Below are 21301 nucleotides of genomic sequence, written 5' to 3'. Positions count from 1 at the left end.
TATCTTCATAATGTCCCCCCTCCCCTCAAGGTTCAGAGAAGACCTACCAAGCATTTTATTGCACCAGCTGCAGAGAGAGGTGGGATCTCAGGTTTTAGGCAACCCCCCTCCCACTGACACCCCCAACCAGAGATGCCCAAAAATCCCAACTGAAGCTGGATTTTGCGGGGAACCTCTCCCCATTCACCTCATTGGGGCAGACCATTGATATACAAACATTTCTCAGGGGTTATTTGACCATTGTACTTATGAAGTGAACTGAGGGATTGCTTTCTCTCTCTTTCTAGGGCTGCGCAAGGACATGCCCGGATCCCCATACCCGTGGCCTGAATCTGTGACTCCTGTATCAAAGCAAGTCTTCTTGTGCCATCCCAAGGTTCACCCACCCCACCCTGGATCCATCCCCAAAACAATTCAGGAACAATTAAGGGGTTTTTTTGACTCTTAAAACCCCTATAAAGGGGGCTGGGGGTACATGGCACCACACAAGATCAGAACCTGCTGCAAATGACTTCCCTGCATACAAAGGAAGCCACTTGAGAAGGAGCAGTGACTAGTACCTCACTGGATTGGATCCTTCCACCTAACAGCCATGGTAAACAACAGGGTCTGATTTCCTATGTGAATATTGTTCTTATACACTGGCATGAACAATTATCACAGTTGGTCTTTACATCAGATTCTAGCAGATCAGGGAAATAAAGACGCAAGAGACAAAAGGTTGGGTGAAGTGGGCTGCAATTATTTATTTAAATATTTAAACCCCCAACAGATCTATGTATGAACAACTAAGTGTGGGCTCTAAGTAAGAAACAAACTGGGGGGAAGCCAGCCCTGCCAAGGGCTAGGGGTTGCCCTTCTTCCACCCACTCCCTTAAACCCCATCCTTTCAAAGAATGGCAACACATGCACCAATTTGGACAGGGGACGCCACCTAGAACCATCCTTGTACAGACGTAGTTACATTGTCATTGTTTTCCAAGATGTTTCACAGCCTTCCTGAAGATCAACACGGTGAGTCAAAGCAGAGAAAAGAGATGGGCTAAACTTGCCCATTTCTCTGTACAATCAGCTGACCAGTTGCTCTGGGCTGGTCTGATATGATGTGTCCTGGATTTTATGGGTTGTAGCTAATGGCGTATTTATTCATTCACACCAAATGTTATCTTTTTAAAAGGTGCAAACAAACTAGTGTACATTTGCTTGCCCATTTAATCAAAGTAGCATTCCGCCCCCCCAAGACTCCCCGCTTTAGAGTCTCATTAAATTAACTGAAATGACCTGCAAGGTCACCACTATCTGCAGAATAGATCAGAGAGTGGAGGTAGAGCACTACAATCTACTTTAATCCCATTATAGCCATGTCACTCTTAGGCCTTTGCTGTGATTAGACAATTAGATACCAATGGCTTTCTAATGGATTTACTACAAGGCATTAGCTGATGAAAACCTTGCAGTTTTTGCCGCCTGTCTTTAATAATGTGGAGAAAAGGAAACATGGTCACAGGAATTTGTTAATCTAATAGCCTTCATAACAATGTTAGGATTGGATAGTGGCTGAAATGAAGCAGGAGCTGCTACTGATGTTAGCTTTTTCTATTAGCCACTCCTGTATCACTTTAGGGGGGGGGGAAACCAATAATATATTTTTAAGCTAGTTAATCGAATGTATCCACTTACAAAGGAGGTACTTTCATAGAGGAATTATGAATTACTTGCTACTATGGCTATAATCTACCTTAACTATTGGAGGTAGCAAGCCTCTGAACTCCAGTTGTTGGGAAGTATCAGTTGCTGGAGAGAGTGCTATTGCAATCTCTTATAATATACGGTTCCTGACTCACACGTACGCATAAAAGAGTTAACCTGAGCCCAGAGCTCAGGTTGCAAGTAGGTGTGGTCTTCCAGCAGCCTCTACTCCCTGCCTCTCAGTCTTTTCTGGAACAAGCAAGAAGGCATACAGCCAATAGCGCCCAGCTTCAAAAAAAACCAGCTTCAAAAAAAACCAAGTGAACGGAATCTCTCCTAAAAGGAGATTTCCACAACGAATCCAAAGATTCCATGATCTGTTTTTGTAAGGAAACCAAGGTAAGTACTTTTCTTTTTAAGTCATATTGAACCCCTTTCTTTTTCATTTTGTTTTCTGCCAATGGATGGAGACTTGTTTGTTCTCTTAACTGCAAAGCTAAGTGACTGTGATTTATTCTAGTCTAAGTATTTCTGTGGGGAATATTTGTTTAAAGGTGGATGGGGGCAGATGCAAGTTTAACCATGTTTTAATGTGGTTGGAGGAATCTCCATTGTGCTTAACTCTGCTATGAAAAAGTAAACATCTCTCTCTCTTGTTGTTTCCTTATTCTTGTCAGCCATTCTCCTCCTTTTTGTTTCTCTGTTCTCCCACAGAAATGTTCTTTCTCCAAAAGTTTCTAATATCCCTGCAGAGGCTTGTTGTTCAGGAACAAAACATTACATCATGATCCTTTCATTTTCCAACAGATAGTTCCATTGTTTCCTATAGTGTGTAGACCTCTGTAGACAAAATAATGTTCCATTTCTGCAGTTTCCCAGGAGATTAAAAGTTCTATTCAACTGCACAAGTTTCCTGTCAAAAACACATGCAATATCCCTCAGCTCCTCTAGATGGATTCCCATAACAAAGTTCCCTTCCAAAGCCCATCCATCAGTCCAAATAGCTTGTTTATCCTTATTTGAACAATTTGAAACAATTTATACTCAACTTATATCAAATGTAACCGGCAAAGTCCATAACCAAGTCTCTGTTACATTCTTCCGTTTTGACAGCTCCTTGACGGCTGTCAAAACCTGTCAAAACCTCCGTTACTCTTCTCCAGGCATTTTCACGAATCGCTCCAGGGATTCCGGGGGGGTGTGTGTTGCTTTTTAATACAAATTCCACTTTTCTCCTCCGGCTCAATCTTATAAATTTCCCTCGAGAAGTTGCTAATTCGGTGAAATAAGGTTACTCTCGATCTTAGTTATCCATTCCTTTGTTTTGGCTCTTCTACAATTTAGGGGGGGGGGCTGACTTCCTTTTTTCCACCTCCCCCGTTCGCTCCAAATTTTAAAAATTTGTCCCCTTTTTTTAGTCCATATTCCAATTACTCACGGGTTCTTCTTTTAGATCCAAATTTTCAATAGAAGAAGTCAGCGCTCTCCGCCGGATGGCATGCGGCTGCGCTCGGCAGGGATAGCAGAGAACTCAAGCACCACGCTTCTCCCCGGCACCCGATCCGGAGCCTTTAAAAAGGCTCCTTCACGAGTCGGGAGGGCGCTAACGGTGCCAGCCGAGTCTCCATGTCCACGGCCTCCTCTGGCCGTGGTTTTTAAGGGTCCCCGCATCGCCGGTGCGGTAGGACCCAGCCCCTGCCGAGCAGACTCCCTCCGGAGCTCGGAGGGAGTCCGCCATTCGGCGATGGCGCCAACCCGGAAGTCCCACCTTGGAAGATATAGAGCAGGCATAGGCAAACTTGGTCCTCTAGATGTTTTGGGACTACAACTCCCATCATCCCTGACCACTGGTCCTGTTAGCTAGGGATCATGGGAGTTGTAGGCCAAAAACATCTGGAGGGCCAAGTTTGGGGATGCCTGATTTAGAGCCTTTATGTAATGTTCTAACCCACATTGGAGATGCCTCCCTAAGTAGACAAGGGTTTCTCATAACTTATGAAGGGCTTTATAGATGAGGAAAGGGACAGGCTGGATTGGGCAAGCTTTTGCCAACATGCACTCCATTCTTTCTCACGTGATTATCTTCACACAAATAGGCCTTCGATCATGCAGTAAATATTTAGCTGTACATAATATATTGCTGCCTCATTTTGATAAAACTACTAAGCTAGTGATAATTTACTAGAAAAAAATCCAAATATATACCGGTATTCCCTTTGACTCCATCATTAGTTTATATATACTAGTGCTGTAGCTTGCCAATGTTCTGAGCCTTCTGGCTATCCCAGACATATGTTTAAAATTAGGCACAGCACCCAAACTTCTCGTTCTGCTTCATTTTTCCTTTCTCAAAGAACCCAATAAACACTCTTTTCCAGTATTAAATATTTCTGGGACTGAGCCACCATTCTTAAATAAAGACTGAAGTGTTGGAAAGGAATTTGCAACATGAAGGAGCAACACATTAGGAAATAAAATGTTAATCATTGCCACCTTGCTTTGCAGAAGTCTCTTAGGTGCTGATGTAGTCAAGATGGTACATTTGCATTGCATATTTCCTACCTACGTATACCCCTGAGCATATTCTCTGTTAAGGCTCTCCAAATGAGTCAAGAGGCATCCCTGTGGTGAGTGTAACGTCTATAGATCCTAGACCAACTCACATTGTTTCATAAGGGAATATTGAGAAAGCTGACCTTGAAACTAAACATAAAATAAGTAAGATGAAACTTTTATTGAACCAACTTCTCTGGGTTGAGTTGATCCATAAAAACTGCTCACCTTGCCCACTTTATCTTTCTCCTTTTCTAGGTCAAACATGGCAATAATTCTCTCTCGACCAAACTCAAATACAAAAGAGCTGTGCTGACTGATTCATAGTTTATTTCTTTTGTGATATTTATGGATAATGGCTGCAACAATGATTCCAGCCTTGGTGCCTGTGCTATAGAAATAAAGGTACATACTGCCAATTGACACCCTGACAGTTTGTAATTTGTAACGATGCCATTCGAACATAGGCCCCGTTAATCAAAGATCTTGCTTCTTCTGAAAAAGAGAAAAAGTCTGTGTACTTTATCTGCCATTTGACATGAATCCAAGATCCATTAAAAGTATTTGTTTTAAAGTATTTGCTTGGATTTTACAAGTCCAGCGCTTTCCTGTCCAATAAAATATATGTTTATTAATAAAAACTTACCTTTTTGCCCCCTGACCCATTAGATTGTAGCCTTATTTCTATATGTGACCACATTGAATCACCTGCTTTATTTGCTTTTCACATACTTTTATGGAGTTTATATTGTTGATTGTGTTTCTGTTTTAATCAATTTTGCTTTATATTGTATAGTATACACCGCTTACAGTTTTATTTTTTAAAAAAATACTAAACAGTTTAGAAATGCTTTGCAATAAATGAATAAACAATAAGAGTTGACAGGAAGTAACCATTTTGCTTCTTTCTTTCTTTGTTTAATATTTAGGCCACGTTTTAGGGTATCTTTCCCAAGACACCTTAAAATTCCCTTTTCCAAAGAAAAAAGGTCAACCCATGTGTTTTCCTTACATTTAAATGAGACTTTTCTCAACAAAAGCAGACATTACTTTTTAACCAAATATTGAGAATGAATATTAAGCCTTATAGAGTCATTTTATGATCCTCCTCAACAACACTGAAAAGGAACTTAGTTAATATTTATATTGTTAATATTTATATAACACAGGTGACTGCAGATCAAGGCAGGTGATAAAAGTTCATAGATAGGATGTACATGACAAAGGCTGACTTTGTTCCTTTATTTTAATTGTCAAAAGGCTACAGAGCCCCTGTTTGAGACAAAAGCATCATCCTTGATTATTCATGGCATTTCATGGTCACATAAATGCCCTCTAGTTTTACACACTAGTCACCAAGAACTGTCAGCACCAGAAGTAATGTAACAATCAAGGTGAATCAAATTCTATGAATAAATAATGAAATCTGTTTTCATTTGAAATTCAGTGTTGCTATAAAAGAAACTTAGCAATTCTGTTAAAAGAGTAACAATAAAAATATTTAGATTCAGCAACAAAGTAAAGCACATCACAAAACTGCTAATTCAAGATGGCACAAATAGGCTAGGGATGTGATTCAGATGCAAAATAACAAAGACAGGAATGCCCTTACAAGCTATTTACTCTTTCACCTATGATAGGCATGTGGGAAAATGCCAACTGCACTTAATAAAAGTATTTTACGTCTTGTAGTCTCACAGCAGTTCAAGGCTTTGGGACAAAATCATCTCTCTCACTCTGTTGGAGGTGCAAACCAACACTTCCCAAGATGAGAATCAAAGGAGGATTGTACATCAACAGCATTTTTATCTATGCAATACCTAAAGATACAGGAAGTTGCCTTCCAATCAGGCTGCTTGTCTGCAATCTGGTGTTTTTTTCAACTGGAGATGCCAAAGTATTCAACCTGCATTTTTTTTCCTGCATGCAAAGTAAATGCTTTACCCACCATGCACGACACTTTTCCATATCTACCTAGAGAGGGAAAGCAAACATTGAGTTGTTTATATTCAAGTTTCTAAAGAAACATGAATGGCATATAGATTATTTTATATCAAGAGTTGAAACACCAGCTGGGGTTCTAAAGGATTAAGATTGGATTCACTTCTGAATCAATTCAACCAGGCCACATTCACACCATCCATTTGAAGCTCTATGATACCATTTTAAACAGGCCAGCCTTCCCCCCAAAACAGAGTTCCCCGAGTAGTTTAACAATCAATTTCCCTTCACAGAGAACTCTTGGAATTCCAGCTGTGTAAGAGGAATAAGGTAAAAAAGGTAAAAGGTAAAGGACCCCTGGACGGTTAAGTCCAGTCAAAGGCGACTATGGGGTTGCAGCACTCATCTCGCTTTCAGGCAGAGGGAGCCGGTGTTTGTCCGCAGACAGCTTTCCGGGTCATGTTGCCAGCATGACTAAACCACTTCTGATGCAATGGGACACCGTGACAGAAACTAGAGCGCACGGAAATTCCGTTTACCTTCCCACCTATTTATCTACTTGCATAGGGGTGCTTTTGAACTGCTAGGTTGGCAAGAGCTGGGAACTAGCAATGGGAGCTCCCCCCTTCTTGGGGATTTGAACCACTGACCTTCTGATCGGCAAGTCCAAGAGGCTCAGTGGTTCAGACCACAGTGCCACCCACGTCCCTGTAAGAGGAATAGGCATAGCCTATCAACTCTCTGCACCCTTAACAAACTACAGGTGACTGAGAACAGAAGAAATACACCTCACTGGCCTGTTGAAGATAAGACCAGACCACCTTTGGCAGCACGTGGACTGATTATCTACATCCATATCCAAATTCATAACCTGTGTGAAGCAGTATTGTGGAAGCAGACTGCCACGATTCAGAAGTGAACTTCTGCAAGGCAGCTGATGGCTGTCCCAGAAGCCCTTCCATCTATTGGAAATGGATTACACCAAATCAATTTGAATTGGAAATGTGTTGTGAAGAGTTAGCTCTTCAGAGAGCCATGATACAGTATTTGTTTACGCTGGAGTATCACCTATTCTGCATGGCTCTCCTCATTTCAATAGGCATTCTTTGTCTTTTTAAATGTTTATGCTAATCATTGCATAATGTAAAATCACTCTAGACTAGCAATTATCAAACTACAAAATGTTGCTTTACAGAAAACTGTACACAGATAATGCAGAAATGATTAATCTCTCTAGTATTGTTCATATGTTGCTATGGAAATACTGTTCCTCTGCAGTGCCATTAGTAAACATTATATTAGGGATGAAGCCAATGACAAAGGCAACCAAGGACAGCAGGAAAATTGAGGGATGCATTATTTATATTGCTTTTATAGATTATATATATTTTAAGTGAACTAATACAAACACATTCTTTCCCAGGGAATTGTTTGCAGCTATTGATGCAGTTCATGCTATTGCTCCTGACTGGCTCCCAAAACGTAAGTGATCCTCTCTGTCTGATGCATGTAAATATCAGCAACTTTATGCTGATATGGAAATGGGCAGCTAAACTGTCACTTAAGCTCCCCATGCTGGCCCAGTGAGGTTTGAACTGGGAAGACTTACTCTCAGGCAACACTGGTCCCTCTCCGTTCACCCAGTGATGCAACCTGTATCACCGTAAACATTGAAATGTAACAGAGTTGACTTTAAACTAGACAATAAGGTAAAGGTACCCCTGCCCGTACAGGCCAGTCGTGTCCGACTCTAGGGTTGCGTGCTCATCTCGCTCTAGAAGCCGTGAGCTGGCACCGTCCAAAGACACTTCCGGGTCACGTGGCCAGTGTGACGAAGCTGCAGCTGGCGAGCCAGCACCAGCGCAGCACACGGCAACACCGTTTACCTTCCCACTATAAAGCGGTCCCTATTTATCTACTTGCACTTAAGGGTGCTTTCGAACTGCTAGGTGGGCAGGAGCTGGGACCGAACGACGGGAGCTCACCCCACCACGGGGATTCGAACCGCCGACCATGCAATCAGCAAGTCCTAGGCACTGAGGTTTTACCCACAGCGCCACCTGTGTCCCTAAACAAGACAATACTTAATGTACAAATATGAAATTCAAAACTATTGGGACAAATTTTGCCTCAAACACAAACCATTTTATGCAGCAAATTCCAGATTGATTTGTTGTTTTGCTTGTATGCAGCTGAAAAATGCTCAGGGGACAATGATGCCCCTTCAGTAAAGGTTGCTCCCAGGGACTTTTATGTGGAATCCCTTGTTCAAATTTAAAAAAAGATCGGCAAGGATATGCCATTATTTTTAAACAGGACAAATAAAAGCTTTCAGGGTGCTTTTTATGGTGAAATGATTAGAAGTCTTCCCACTCCATGTTACTCTTTCAGTTTCGAGCAAAGATACACACCCCACAACTCCTTTTTGAAAGTAAGGAGCTGCAGCAAGTCCTGAGCAAGATATATTAAGAGGGAGTATAACTTTAGTTTGGCCTCAGTTTATTTCCATTTTGTTTTCTCAAAGAAGGACAGGTCTGTGAAGTGTTTATCTTGAATCCAGAGCAATGTATTTGTTGCTTTTGTGCGAAAACTCAAAGGGTGGTGGTGGTGAAAGGACAAGTTTTGGCACAAGTAGCAGGTGCTGTGATGAAGCTGTTGCAATATTCTCTGCCTGGTATCTGTGTTGTATGAAATTTCCTTGATGTATAAAAAATATTAATTAAGGAAAGAAGCACAGCTGCGTGGTGGAAGACAAGCCTTGCAAGCAAAAGGCCTTCAGCTTAATCCCTGCCTATCCTGCTCAGTTTGGTCTGGGAAAGAGTTTAATTTGAAGCCAAAGAGGACCACTGCTGGTCAGGCATTGTAGACAATACAAGCTTGATGGACCAATAGTCTAACTCAGTGTAAGCAGGATCAGATGTTGGGGTAGAGTGGAAGTGCTTACCTAACCTCCTGGCAAGAGAGTTGCTGTGGCTAACTGTGAGAAGAGGGAGAGGTAAGGCAGTGAGGAGGGCAGTGCAGGACAAATACATGGACAACAGTGCTAGATTGGCTCTGCTGGTGTGTTTGCACCACACTGTCCTCCCCACCGCCTCACTATTCCCCTCCTCTTCATGGTAATCAGCAGCAACTCACCAGCTGGGAGGTCAGGTAATTGCCTCCACCCCAGCACATCATTCACTGCTCAGTATAAAGTAGTATCCTACATTCCTCTGTAAATATTGTATATGTATTGCTTAAAACAGACACAGGTAGGTAGCCTTGTTGGGCTGACTCAGTAGAATATATATATATTTGAATATATATATATAATTTAAAATGTCCAGTAGCACCTTAGAGACCAACTAAGTTTGTTCTTGGTATGAGCTTTCATGTGCATGCACACTTCTTCAGATACACTGAAAGAGAAGTCACCAGACCCTTATATATAGTAAGAGGCTGGGGAGGGGTATTACTCAGAAGGGTGGTGGGTATGGGTGATTGGCTGATAGGTGTGGTAAACCTGTTGACGACTGTTAACGACTGCAATTGGTCTTACAGGAAAAAGCAAGGGATGAGATGGCCAAAAATAGCTTTATCATGTATAATGCGATAAGAACCCAATGTCTCTATTCAGACCATGGTTTTAAGTTTGGTAATAAGTTGTAATTCAGCAACTTCTCTTTCCATTCTACTTCTGAAATTCTTTTGTAATATGCACAGGAAAGCTCATACCAAGAACAAACTTAGTTGGTCTCTAAGATGCTACTGGACAATTTTTTAAATATATGTTAAAACAGACACTTATACTTCCTTTGGATGTCCTCAATGATTTATTTCTACATACACCTAGAGATGCTCCATATGTTGATACCAATGGTCTCCAAATTATTTAGTTCACCACAATACATGACGGGTGGTAGAGGTGATGAAAGTTTCATGCTGGATATTTTCACATGCCTTTGTTGACTTGTCTAAACACCGTATTGCTTTATGGTTACGAAACATTTAGTTCTAACATATTGATTCAGGCTATAGAACCAGTTCTTCCAGGCCAGCACTACCATTAAGCAATGTGAGTCTGCTGCCTCAGACAGCTGATTTTGGGGTGTCTTGAAATGACAAGAAATTGTTAGTTATTAAATGTATTACTGTATTGCTGTATTTTTACTGACAGGCAACAGGAGAGATGTTATTGAGATTTTCTGCCTCAGGTGCCCAAGTAACTTAGCTAGCCTTGGATAATATGTTGCTTCCTTGACTTGGGGCCCTGGAGGGGGCCATTAGCTGCTCCACCTCAGGCAGCAAAGTATTCTGAGCTGGTCCCACAGCTCTTCTACACTTTGCATTGCTTTGTTAGCTGTGCAAGATGCAGTATTCAATATAATTCACTCTGAGGAATAATCTATAATTTAAGAATGCATAAGAATTCTGATTTTCATTTGCCAAATTATACAATTTTGAAATGCTACATAATGCATAAATAGCTTCAGCAAACAAATCCATTTAGCCATTCCCACTGTATAATTATGTTGACATTTCATTAATTTTGAGATTGCAATAGGTTTCTAATCACATCTTTTTATATCTGGAGAGGACTATTTGTTGATATTATATTTTAAATTGTATTTCTAATGGAAAACAGGCACAAATCCTTATTGCCTGAATGGCATATAGGAATATCTAGTAAAGACGGAGGATCTAGTTTAGAATATTCACCTTGTTTTCTTGTAATAAGCATTAATGAGAGAGACACAACTGAGAATCCCAGTGGCATCCAAGAACACATTTTCATCTGGCTACATCATTATGGAAATTTTGACCATCAGCTCTTAATTACAAGTTCCATATTTACATGATGGAAATTCATGATTTTTGCTAGACTGCTCATAGTTCTCCATTGCCCACATTGCTCTATAGAGGCTGTTGCAGTGTGTCTAAATAAACAGGAAAATAGACAGAATATTGTTAAAGTCCAAAGCTAACTTGGCACTTAGACTGCATATTTAACATGCAAGAAGACTTTTTCAGGGCAAAAGCAATTGTAGCTCAAGGCAGAAGTAGCAGCTGCCACTGTGTTCAGCTAAATTAAAACCTTTTTACAGCAGAGAAAAATCCCTGCTAGTCCTAAGAGCTGAAATATTGAAAATGCTCTTACTATGGTTGATGAATTAATAGCAGTTGTGACCTGCCTGCGGCTGCTCTGCCACAAGAATCACAGGACTGGATATCTCTTGCTACTTGCACTTTTCAACTCCTATAAGCTGGAGAAGGAAGCAATCAAATGTTTCTAAAGGTACATCATTTTATCAGAGCATTTTGCCTCCAATCTCACATTATTGCTATTATAGGTGCCTCGGTTAACACATCAGCATTTAGCAAAGAACCCAAATGCCCTTGTTGAGTCTTTTAGAACCTTTGAAGTCAAATCAGGGAAGAATGAAGACCATTTCAAAGCACTTCCTGAAAATGAGCTTCTTGTATTTGTAACAATTAGGAAAAAATTACATATCCACTAGCTTGAAGCAAGGGCAGACAACCACACATCTCTAAGCTAACAGATAAGTTATCCAGTCAAAGGGCTTCTTCAAATACTATTTTCTCTCGCCCCATATTTTTAAGGACATCGGTAGGAATGAGTGTAAGGGGAAAGTGGTTGAAAACATGAGGTTTTTTAAAAATGTCCAGTCTAGCAAATGGGACCCCTGAAGCTGATATGCAAGTTCTACACCCCACTTTTACATTCAGATACGGCTGAGATTTGCTTCTTTGGTAATCCCCCCTCTGCCCAGTTTCTCTAATTACAAATTAAAATGTTTAACAGAACAATTCCATGCATGTGTTAATAGGATTGCAGCTGTCAAATAATCTAGCCAAACGTTCGGATTTAGGAGCATAAACATCAGGCATACTGCACAAAGAACTCCAAAGTGGTATCAGCTTGGCAAAAGAAAGACAGATGGTGTAAATGCTAAGTAATGCTCATTTTGACCAAAATCTTACAGCTCTAAATTGTCCATGATTAATACCCAAGCAAAGTGTTGGAGTGTCAGATAAAGATAATAGTTGGACCTCTTTATCATCTATCATCTATCTATCTATCTATCTATCTATCTATCTATCTATCTATCATCTATCTATCTATCTATCTATCTATCTATCATCTATAGAATATTTTAGGTTGCTTCTCCTTGTTCTTAATCTTCATTTTTGTAAATCATTTTAAGTTTCACTATTTCTATACTAATAAATAGATAGCAGCAGAAATCTTACAGAAAACATTAAATCCATGTGCTGCAACTGTGAGGAAATGTATATTCAGTGTTGAATTACTATCCATGGGATGGAAAACTAAATGTGAAGTATAATTAAAATAAATCTATTTTAACATTAAAGGTTAAACTACACATTGAGTAAAAGCATGGCTGCCACTGACTCCATGACTTCTACTATTGTTTACCTAAAGCAGATGTGTAGTGGGATATGATGTCATCACACTGAACATGATGTCAGAGCGGAAGGTGGCAGTAAAATGAAAAATGCCCCACCACAGTTTAGAGCAGTGAAAGGACCAGACCAGAGTCATTTTCATTGCATTATGGCAAAAGGGCTGGCTCAGGATCCAGTGACCTCCTCTATGCCCCTAAGTCTGGGCACCTTCCAGTCGCCCACCATTTGGGTAGGTGCTATGGGGTGCTTCTCATGGGCAGGGCTGGCCTGGCAGTGGCAGAGCTCCCTCCCTGGCTACGGCTGGCAGAGCCAGGCAGGACTGGGTAGAGGGATGCCGTCATTCCATCCAAGAGAACAAATGGGAGAAGATTCTGTGAATCTTGTTTTTGCTCATACATGGAAGATTTTATGCTATATACAGAAGTTATTGAAATAAAACACCTTTGCTAATGGCAGACAGAGCAAATATTGCTCCTCTTTTCCCTGTCCATCGTTTATTAAATTCTGAGACAAGACATTCCCAGTAAAGGATCTGATTGTTCTGTAACATCCTAATCAATATCCGTTGGTGCTATCATTTAGACATAGCCATTTGGAAATGAAAGAGCATCTTTTATTCAAGCTGCAATGTCCTATTTGCAGCAATAACAGAAATGTAGGAGACATTCTGTTTTGACTTATTTCAATGGCAGGATATTGTAGTCTGAATTGAAGCTACACTTCTGTTCAGATTTCTTTAGAAATATCTGAAGAAGTGTGCATGCACACGAAAGCTCATACCAAGAACTGACTTAGTTGGTCTTTAAGGTGCTACTGGAAGGAATTTGTTTTGTTTTAGAAATATCTAGACAGCTAAGGTAAAGTGTTAAAAAAAATAGTTATGGTAGGAAAAGCTAATAGGTTCCATAGTACTTCTTTTTAAAAAACATCACATCTTTCTATATGCTAGGCAACTGGTGAAAATTCGGGGTGGGGGACTCACAAATACCGCAGCAAACAGTTTAAAGCCATAAATGATTATAACTTTTCTAGGCATCAGCCTGAGCTTCGCAAATCACAGATCTCAGCACAGCTTCCCAAGCTTTGATTGCGTTGTTTGTGACCAAAGTAGAGCTACCATGCAGGGATGCCATTTAGGGATGGGGGAACAGCGGCTGCCTTGTATCTCAGATCACATAGGATTATTGCTCAGGGGGAGATGGAGGAGGAATTCACTTCACATTTAAAGGCAAACGTACCTGATTCATACTTTCTGAAACAATATGCAAAGTGAACCACAGCTATCCTTTGTAGTTCTCTGAATTTAGCAAAGCAGTTCTCTGGCTTTGCTATACAAATATATACAAAAATGTGTACACTGGAGTAAAGTGTGTGTAGTAGTGTGTGTGTGAGAGAGAGAGAAAATATGCAAAATGCATGATTTTGCAGACATGTGTACATTTGAGGAAATTTGCATGTAAAATGTTTATAGTAGGAGAAATTTGCATAAAAATGCTGACACATTTCCATGAGAACTTTAGGAAAAATACAAACTGGTGTGGAAACATGGAGAATGGAGCTTAAGATGGGAAAACTGAGAAACAGAGAAACTGGTGTATTTCCTTACCCCTAATCAGGAGCACCTATATCTTTTGTTATTGTGAAAAAAGTATTATATATATATATTGTATGTTGTATAAAATGTAACCACAACAGACTATGTTCTTAACACATGTTATTTGGGAAATTTACATTGCGTGGGCAGGCGGAGTCCCCCCAACCCCAGGCGACCCTCGAGCAGAATAATGACTCCAGACAACGTGCTATGGGATTAAAATTGGCCACAACTTTATTAAGTTTCAGATGTAGGGAGACCTTGGCTCAGGTATTCGGCATTTATCCTTCCCAGTTCCCAGCCGGGGATCTGGGAGACTTCAGGGTTATCCAGAATGCGTGGGGGTTGGGTTGGCTCTGGAGAACATATGTTCAAGCAGAGAGCCCGCCCCCCTGTTTCGCCACTGTTGGAGGGGAGAGCAATGACAACCTCTCGGCGTATGGCCAATGCCACCCTCAAGACCCCTTTAATGGGGAACCCTGGTATCACTGCCACAAGGAGACGTGGATCACCACTTCACCCCCCCCCCCATTTAGGAAGATAGACTAAAGGATTCCGCCCAAGGCCTGAAACTGCCAAAGTTTTGACGTTTTGCTACAGGAAAGGCAAAACCTGCCAATGCAGGAAAATTCCTTTCCGGCCCTTCAACAGCGACCCTGACGTAGCAGCGCCTGCTTACCTGTGTAGAAGAGGTTAACCTGCAAAAGAAGACTTAACTGAGGGAGGGAAGGGTGGGAGAAGATCTGGAGCCGATTGCCGCTTCGCAGGTAAGATTCACCTTCTGTTGTGTGGGCAGGATGGTCCCTCCCCTTACCTGGCCAATCCCCTGGCAACGCCTCCCCAGGCGGGATTGGGCAATTGGCTGAGGTAGGCGGAGACCTCCAGGTATCCAGCCTGGGAAGGATGAAGCCAGTCCGAACTACCAGGAGTCACACTGGGATCTGGGGGGCTGCACGCGACCATGCAAAAGGCACCCCCATTTGATGTGGGGAGCGGTCATTGCAAGTCTATGATTTCTCAGTACTATGTTCAAGTGAATTCAATGAGACTTAATCACAGGTAAGTACATAAAGGAATGCAGCCTTGATCTTGAATCTATCCAAAGGCATGTCTTTGAAAATTCCGCACCTTCTGTTTCCTGGTCCCATTTGGAAATCTCCTAGGTCAGGGATTAGCAACCTGTGACCCTCCATAAATTGTTGTACACTAAATCCCACCATTCCTGATGAAACTCTGGATAACTGTTACTGTTTCTGAGACTGGGCCCACAGAGGTATAAAACATCAAGATGATGAGTGCCTCCCATTTTAGGAACACTGACACCTGTTTTTTGTAATGTGGAGGGAGATGCAGGTAATCTTGGTTGCCTAGCTGAGAAACACCTGCAGAAACACCCTAAAGACCATCTTATTGGGATGGCAACAACCACTAAGCAGTTGTTGTGATTCTTTCTAGGACAGGTCCAATAGAGCTATAAAACATCAACTGATAGAATGCAGTGGGCCACCAATGGTGCACCAACCCCAGAGGGAGGGCCATCTCTTTTTGAGGTCCAGTTTGATGGGCTGGGCTTTTTTTGCCTTGGATCTTTCACAGAATAGAACTATAGAGTGGGAAGTGACCACAAGCGTTACCAATTCCCTGAATCTTTTGCCGAATGTGGGGCTTGAACCCACAACCCTGAGATCAAGTGTCTCCTGTTCTACCAACTGATATATTCTGGTCTTGGCTTTTCCTTAGCTTTCCCCCCTATACAACAACTCACAAAATGTTTATTTATTATTATTATTTTCAATATTTTGATGGCAATGGGTATCATTTACTACCAAGTGGTTCATAAATTTCATAAGCTGCATTTCCTACATCGTAACGTTTTGCCATTGATAAATGAGTCAATTTGAACAAATTCCCAAGCACGTTTATATAGGTTAAGAAAAAGAAAAGTAGCCCAACCATCCTACATTGCAAAGTACAGCTAATTTAGACAATTTTATTCTGCTAATAATGGCTTGAAGGGCATCCTAATGAGTTAGAGTTTCAGAGATCTCTTGATAAAAATGTAACTGCTTCAGCTTCCCACCATGCAGCAGCTAGCCAATGTTCTCCCAAAATTAAATGACATTAATTTAGGAATCAAAGTAGTGAGAGTTTGAATGATTCCACAATCTGACAGATTAGGAACTGACATTATTTTTTATCACTATTCTGACACCTATATTATTTTAATGAGACTCAATCCTTCAGCATTTTGTCTCCAATACTGAATGACACAGTGAGCTCAGCCTTCAAGTCAGAAAAAAGATCACCATTTTCAAATTGTAGGTCAATCTGTTTTATAAATTGCAATGTTAAAATTCTGGGGAAAGAGCTATATACATATCATAATGAAAATAAATATACATGTTCATTAAGCTGTTCCATAAAGAACTGGTATAACTCTTGTAATTTAAAGCAGTTTATTTTAACCAGCAGCATGTCGGACAGTGCTTTAGATCTCTCTCTGCTGTATACCATATTTTTTCGTGTATAGGACAATGCTTTTTGCTTTAAAAAAATAGGGGGAAATTGGGTGTCGTCATACACACATATTGTGAATGCAGAGGGGGGACATGCGATTAATGGCAGCAGCAAGCAGGAGATTGGGTGGGTGATTGGTGGCTGCGGCAAGGTCTGCTGGCAATTGGCTGTGGCTGCAGCAATTGGGCAGGTGATTGGCGGCTGTGGCGAGGCGGGCAGGTGATTGGTGGCTGCGGCAAGTGAGCGGGTGGGCTGTTGGTGGCAGCGAGTGGGCAGATAATTGGCTGCGGCGAGGTGTGCGATCGGCAATGGCAGGCAGGCAGGTGAGTGAGTGATTGGTGGAAGTGACCTCCCCTCCCCCAAAGCTAAACAACTTAATTTCTTAATTTTGGGTTAAGAAAATAGTGGCCGTCTTATACATGGAAAAATACGGTAATAAGGTATTATGACTGCCATCACATGGAAGTAACAGATGTCAAATGACATCTCACAAGAGCTCTGTGAGATCTTGCTAGAGTTCTGTGAGATTTTGTGAAATCTCTCTGGAAGTTGCCGCTGCACAACTCCAGTAAGTGAGGCTTTGGCAGCAAAGAGGGCACCTTTCCATTTTGCCTCAGGTGGCAAAACAGGGTGGGCCATCCTTGTTGCCCTGAACACTACTGGATAGGTCTATGTGGTATTATAAGGAAGGAATGAGAAAATAACTGAGTTTCCAACATGCCTTCTGCTTATTCAGAAATTTCATACCTTTCTGTGGGAACTGATGTCATTAGGAGAAACCAGAGTTAATTTCAGGATTGTATGTCATTGCTGTGCATGTTTATGCCGGGGGGGGGGCAGTGTACACACTTCTATGTACTCTGCATCCAATGTGCACCCACTACTGGTTCAGGAAGTGGTGTACACACCATATCAACCACAATCCTTTTTTTATCTTGCATTTCTCCTGTTGTTTCTTATAAAAATACTGTGCTCTGATGCATTCTGCCCCAAACCAGATTCAACCTGAATTGAGAAAAAGAGCAGCCTAAGACTTCCGGGTTGGCGCCTCCAGCAATGGCCGAGTTCCTCCGATCGGGAGGAATTTGCTCCGTGGAAATCAGGGTCTGACCGCCACGGCGAAGGCGGAGACCCACTAAAATCACAGGCGGGAGAAGCTTGTGAACGTGGGATTCGGCTGGCACCCTTTGCGTCTCTCCTGCTCACAGGGAAACCCAGTTTTGGGGATCCGGAGAGACGTGGGGTGAGTGGCGCAGTGCTTCTAATTGACTGCTTTTTTCACGGAGTGAAGCTGCATTGCTGTTGCCGGAGAGCGCTGACTTTTTCCTGTGGACAATTTGACTTTAAACAACTACCCGTGAGTAGAACGGAAAATTGGATTTACAAAAGTCTTAATTTGGTACCAAAACGGGAAGGTTTCAAACAGGAAGTCTGCCTTCCCCTTTTGTAAATAGATTGAAGCAAAGAAGCTGCAAACTAAGGTCTTGGAAAGCCTTATGTAAAGGATTAAACTTCCATCGATTAAAATCATTAAACCCCCCTTGGAAGCAGGAGAAGAGGGGGGAAATTTTGGATCGTGTAAGCCTGCAGGAGAGAGTGATAAAAATTAAATTACCACTGCTCTGAACCTGGAAACGGGCTTCCAGTAGATTGAAGTTTTGGGAGAGTTCATTGACTGTGAATAAAACATGTTGACAGTTAGTTAAATAAGAGAAATATGTTGTTTCCATTGTCCTCTTCTGCATTTAAAAAGGAGGAAAAGTAACTGAAAATTGAAACTAACTTTACTTTTTGAACTGTGCTTGAAAGGATTGATACAAGTGGAGCCTGTTTCCCTCTAGAGGGAGCTTTGGAAACTGTTACAAGAGTGGAGCTGGGGAATCTCCAGCTGCAGGATAAGAACTGTGAGAATCAGGGATTGACCTTGGACCATTTAAGAATGTCGACAGGAGAAGCCTTAGTGAAGGCATTTTGTAAGATAAGCTATTTGTTGGAATAGCTTCATAAGAAGACCGATGTTATGACTACTAAAATAATAACTTGGGACAAAAAGTGATTAATCTGGGACAAAAAGTGAGCACCAATACAGAAATTATTTAGGATTTGGTACAGGAATTTACTTCAGCAGAACAAATTGTGGAGAAGGAGAAGGAGAAGGAGAAAGTTGTTGTTGTCGAACCTAAAGTAATACAAGTGGGAGCCTCAGCCTTACAAAGGCAAATTAAGGACTATAAGTTGAGGCCTTTTATGATTGAACCTAGAAAAAGTCAGATTTTGAAGATCGGAGCCTGGCCTGGACTGGAGAAGGAAAGCTGGAAAGATCCCTCCATGCAGGGATTAACTGACTTTTGGGACATGGACTTGGGTCAGGAGGAGACTGGAGTTCTGGGGGCCTTTGGATTTGGAGGAATCTTGAAACATGTCCTGAAATACTTTATGAATCTTAGCTTTAACTATGGAAATCTGGCTGACCTGTCGAGAAGAAATAAAAATATTGTTAGGCCGGAGTTTCCCCGAGATCTGCTCTATAGCATCAAAGAATATGAAGAAGACCTGCAGAAGGGACTTGGAAAAGAGTTAAGAGCCTCAGACATAAGATCTCCAGGTTGATGGACTGTATGGAGTTGACGGAAGTGACTGGCAGAGTCCGAGACCGGGGAGAGGAGATGGTGGAAGAGGATTGGAAAATTTAAAGTCTGTATATAGAAATACTGTAAAATTAATGAGTGATAGAAAAAATGTTGGAATGAAATTTTATGGCCTTAGTAGAAATGTTATAAGGAGTTAAGCTTAAATATGTATATTAGTTTTAATGGAAATAAGATTAAAAATATGTTAAGACATTTATATGACAGAAAATAGAGAAAGATGAAAAGGAATTGCTGAAACAATTAATAGAAGTGGAATACAAAAAGGGAGGTGAGAGGAGGTCAATGATACAAGGGAATGAAAGATAGAGTATGGAAAAGGTATGATGTATACTTTTAAATTGTTTTTGTTTTGTTTAGTTTAGTTTATTGTGTTTAGTTTAATGTGTTAAGGTTGTGTTTTGTATTGTTTATATATTGTATTGTATTGTTTTTTCTCTTTCTTGTTTTCTTTCTCCTGTCTTTTTTCTTTTCTTTCTTTTTTGTAAGTTTTAAAAGTAATAAATATTATTTAAAAAAAAAGAAAGAAAAAGAGCAGCCTAGCTGTGTTTTAAGTGGGTAATGTGTTCATAGCCAGAATGTAGTGAGGAGGAATGAGGAGTGATCAGAGCTGAATTTAGAATAAAGCAATTAAAACACACCTTTCTGGAAAGTTTCATGGGCTTTCTTTTGAGACAAATATTTTATTTGCAAATGCTTGCTGAGCTTTCTCCCCACCCTTCCAACAATAAATAAATTATTCATTGCATTGCATTATTGGAAAATTCAATGGTTCATTGAGATATTGTGAGAACTGTGGAAATCCATTTTCATTATAAAAGTGTGAAAGAAGGTTCTCATTGCAAAATGTATTAATGCTTTTAAACATTGTCATTGCAATGCGGGCCTCTGTGCAAGATTCCACACAATTAGTCTGCTATTGGTATTACAGTTTCCAACAAAGCAAACTTCAACAAAATGCAATGTTTCCTCTTGCGCAGTTTGCTGGCTGATTTCAAAGTCTCCATATAAGAAGTATCTCATGCTTATTCAGTGCTTTCTCATGTAGCAACTAGCTAAGAACTTTGACTTAATGAAGCATACTAAGCATGAGCTGAAGGAGACATCCATTTTATATGAATTCATTCACAGAATTTGGCAGTTCTGATGCAGGTGGCACTGTGGTGTAAACCACTGAGCCTTGAGCTTGCCGATCGGAAGGTCGGCGGTTCAAATCCCTGTGACGGGGTGAGCTTCCGTTGCTCAGTCCCAGCTCCTGCCAACCTAGCAGTTCGAAAGCACATCAAAGTGCAAGTAGGTACCGCTCCAGCAGGAAGGTAAACAGCGTTTCCATGCACTGCTCTGGTTTCACCAGAAGCGGCTTAGTCATGCTGACCACATGACCTGGAAAAACTGTCTGCGGACAAACATCAGCTCCCTAAGCCAGTAAAGCGAGATGAGTGCTGCAACCCCAGAGTCGTTCGTGACTGGACTTAACTGTCAGGGGTCCTTTACCTTTACCTTTAACCACTTCTTGTATCAGATGCCCACTTATGACCAGGTCACTTGTGCATTGGGTTGTTGTTGTTTTTAATAAAAAAGCCCAACTAATTATACACAAAATTATGTGCCAAAAATACAAAACATAATACATATAATAGAATCAAACACCATGTGGTACTATATTTCTCCAGCACAATTTTGTAAATCTTAATGCATAAGTATTTTATACAGTTATATGCATTGTTCTATGTATCTGTCCTAGGTGCTGGCTACTTTAGGAAATGTGGGGGGTACCTGTGTATAATATTATGGGCATAATATGTGGGAGTTGTTCATATCTTTAGCAAAACTGGTAATAAAAAAGATCTCGCTTCTGGTAACTGCCATGCATTATATGTAGGGCTGCCTCTGAAGACAGTTAGGAAACTTCAGCTAGTGCAGAATCCAG

Source organism: Podarcis erhardii (genome assembly GCF_964252035.2).
Source record: "Podarcis erhardii genome assembly, chromosome: 8".
NCBI classification, from domain to species: Eukaryota; Metazoa; Chordata; class Lepidosauria; order Squamata; family Lacertidae; genus Podarcis; species Podarcis erhardii.
This window is presented reverse-complemented; position numbering follows the sequence as displayed.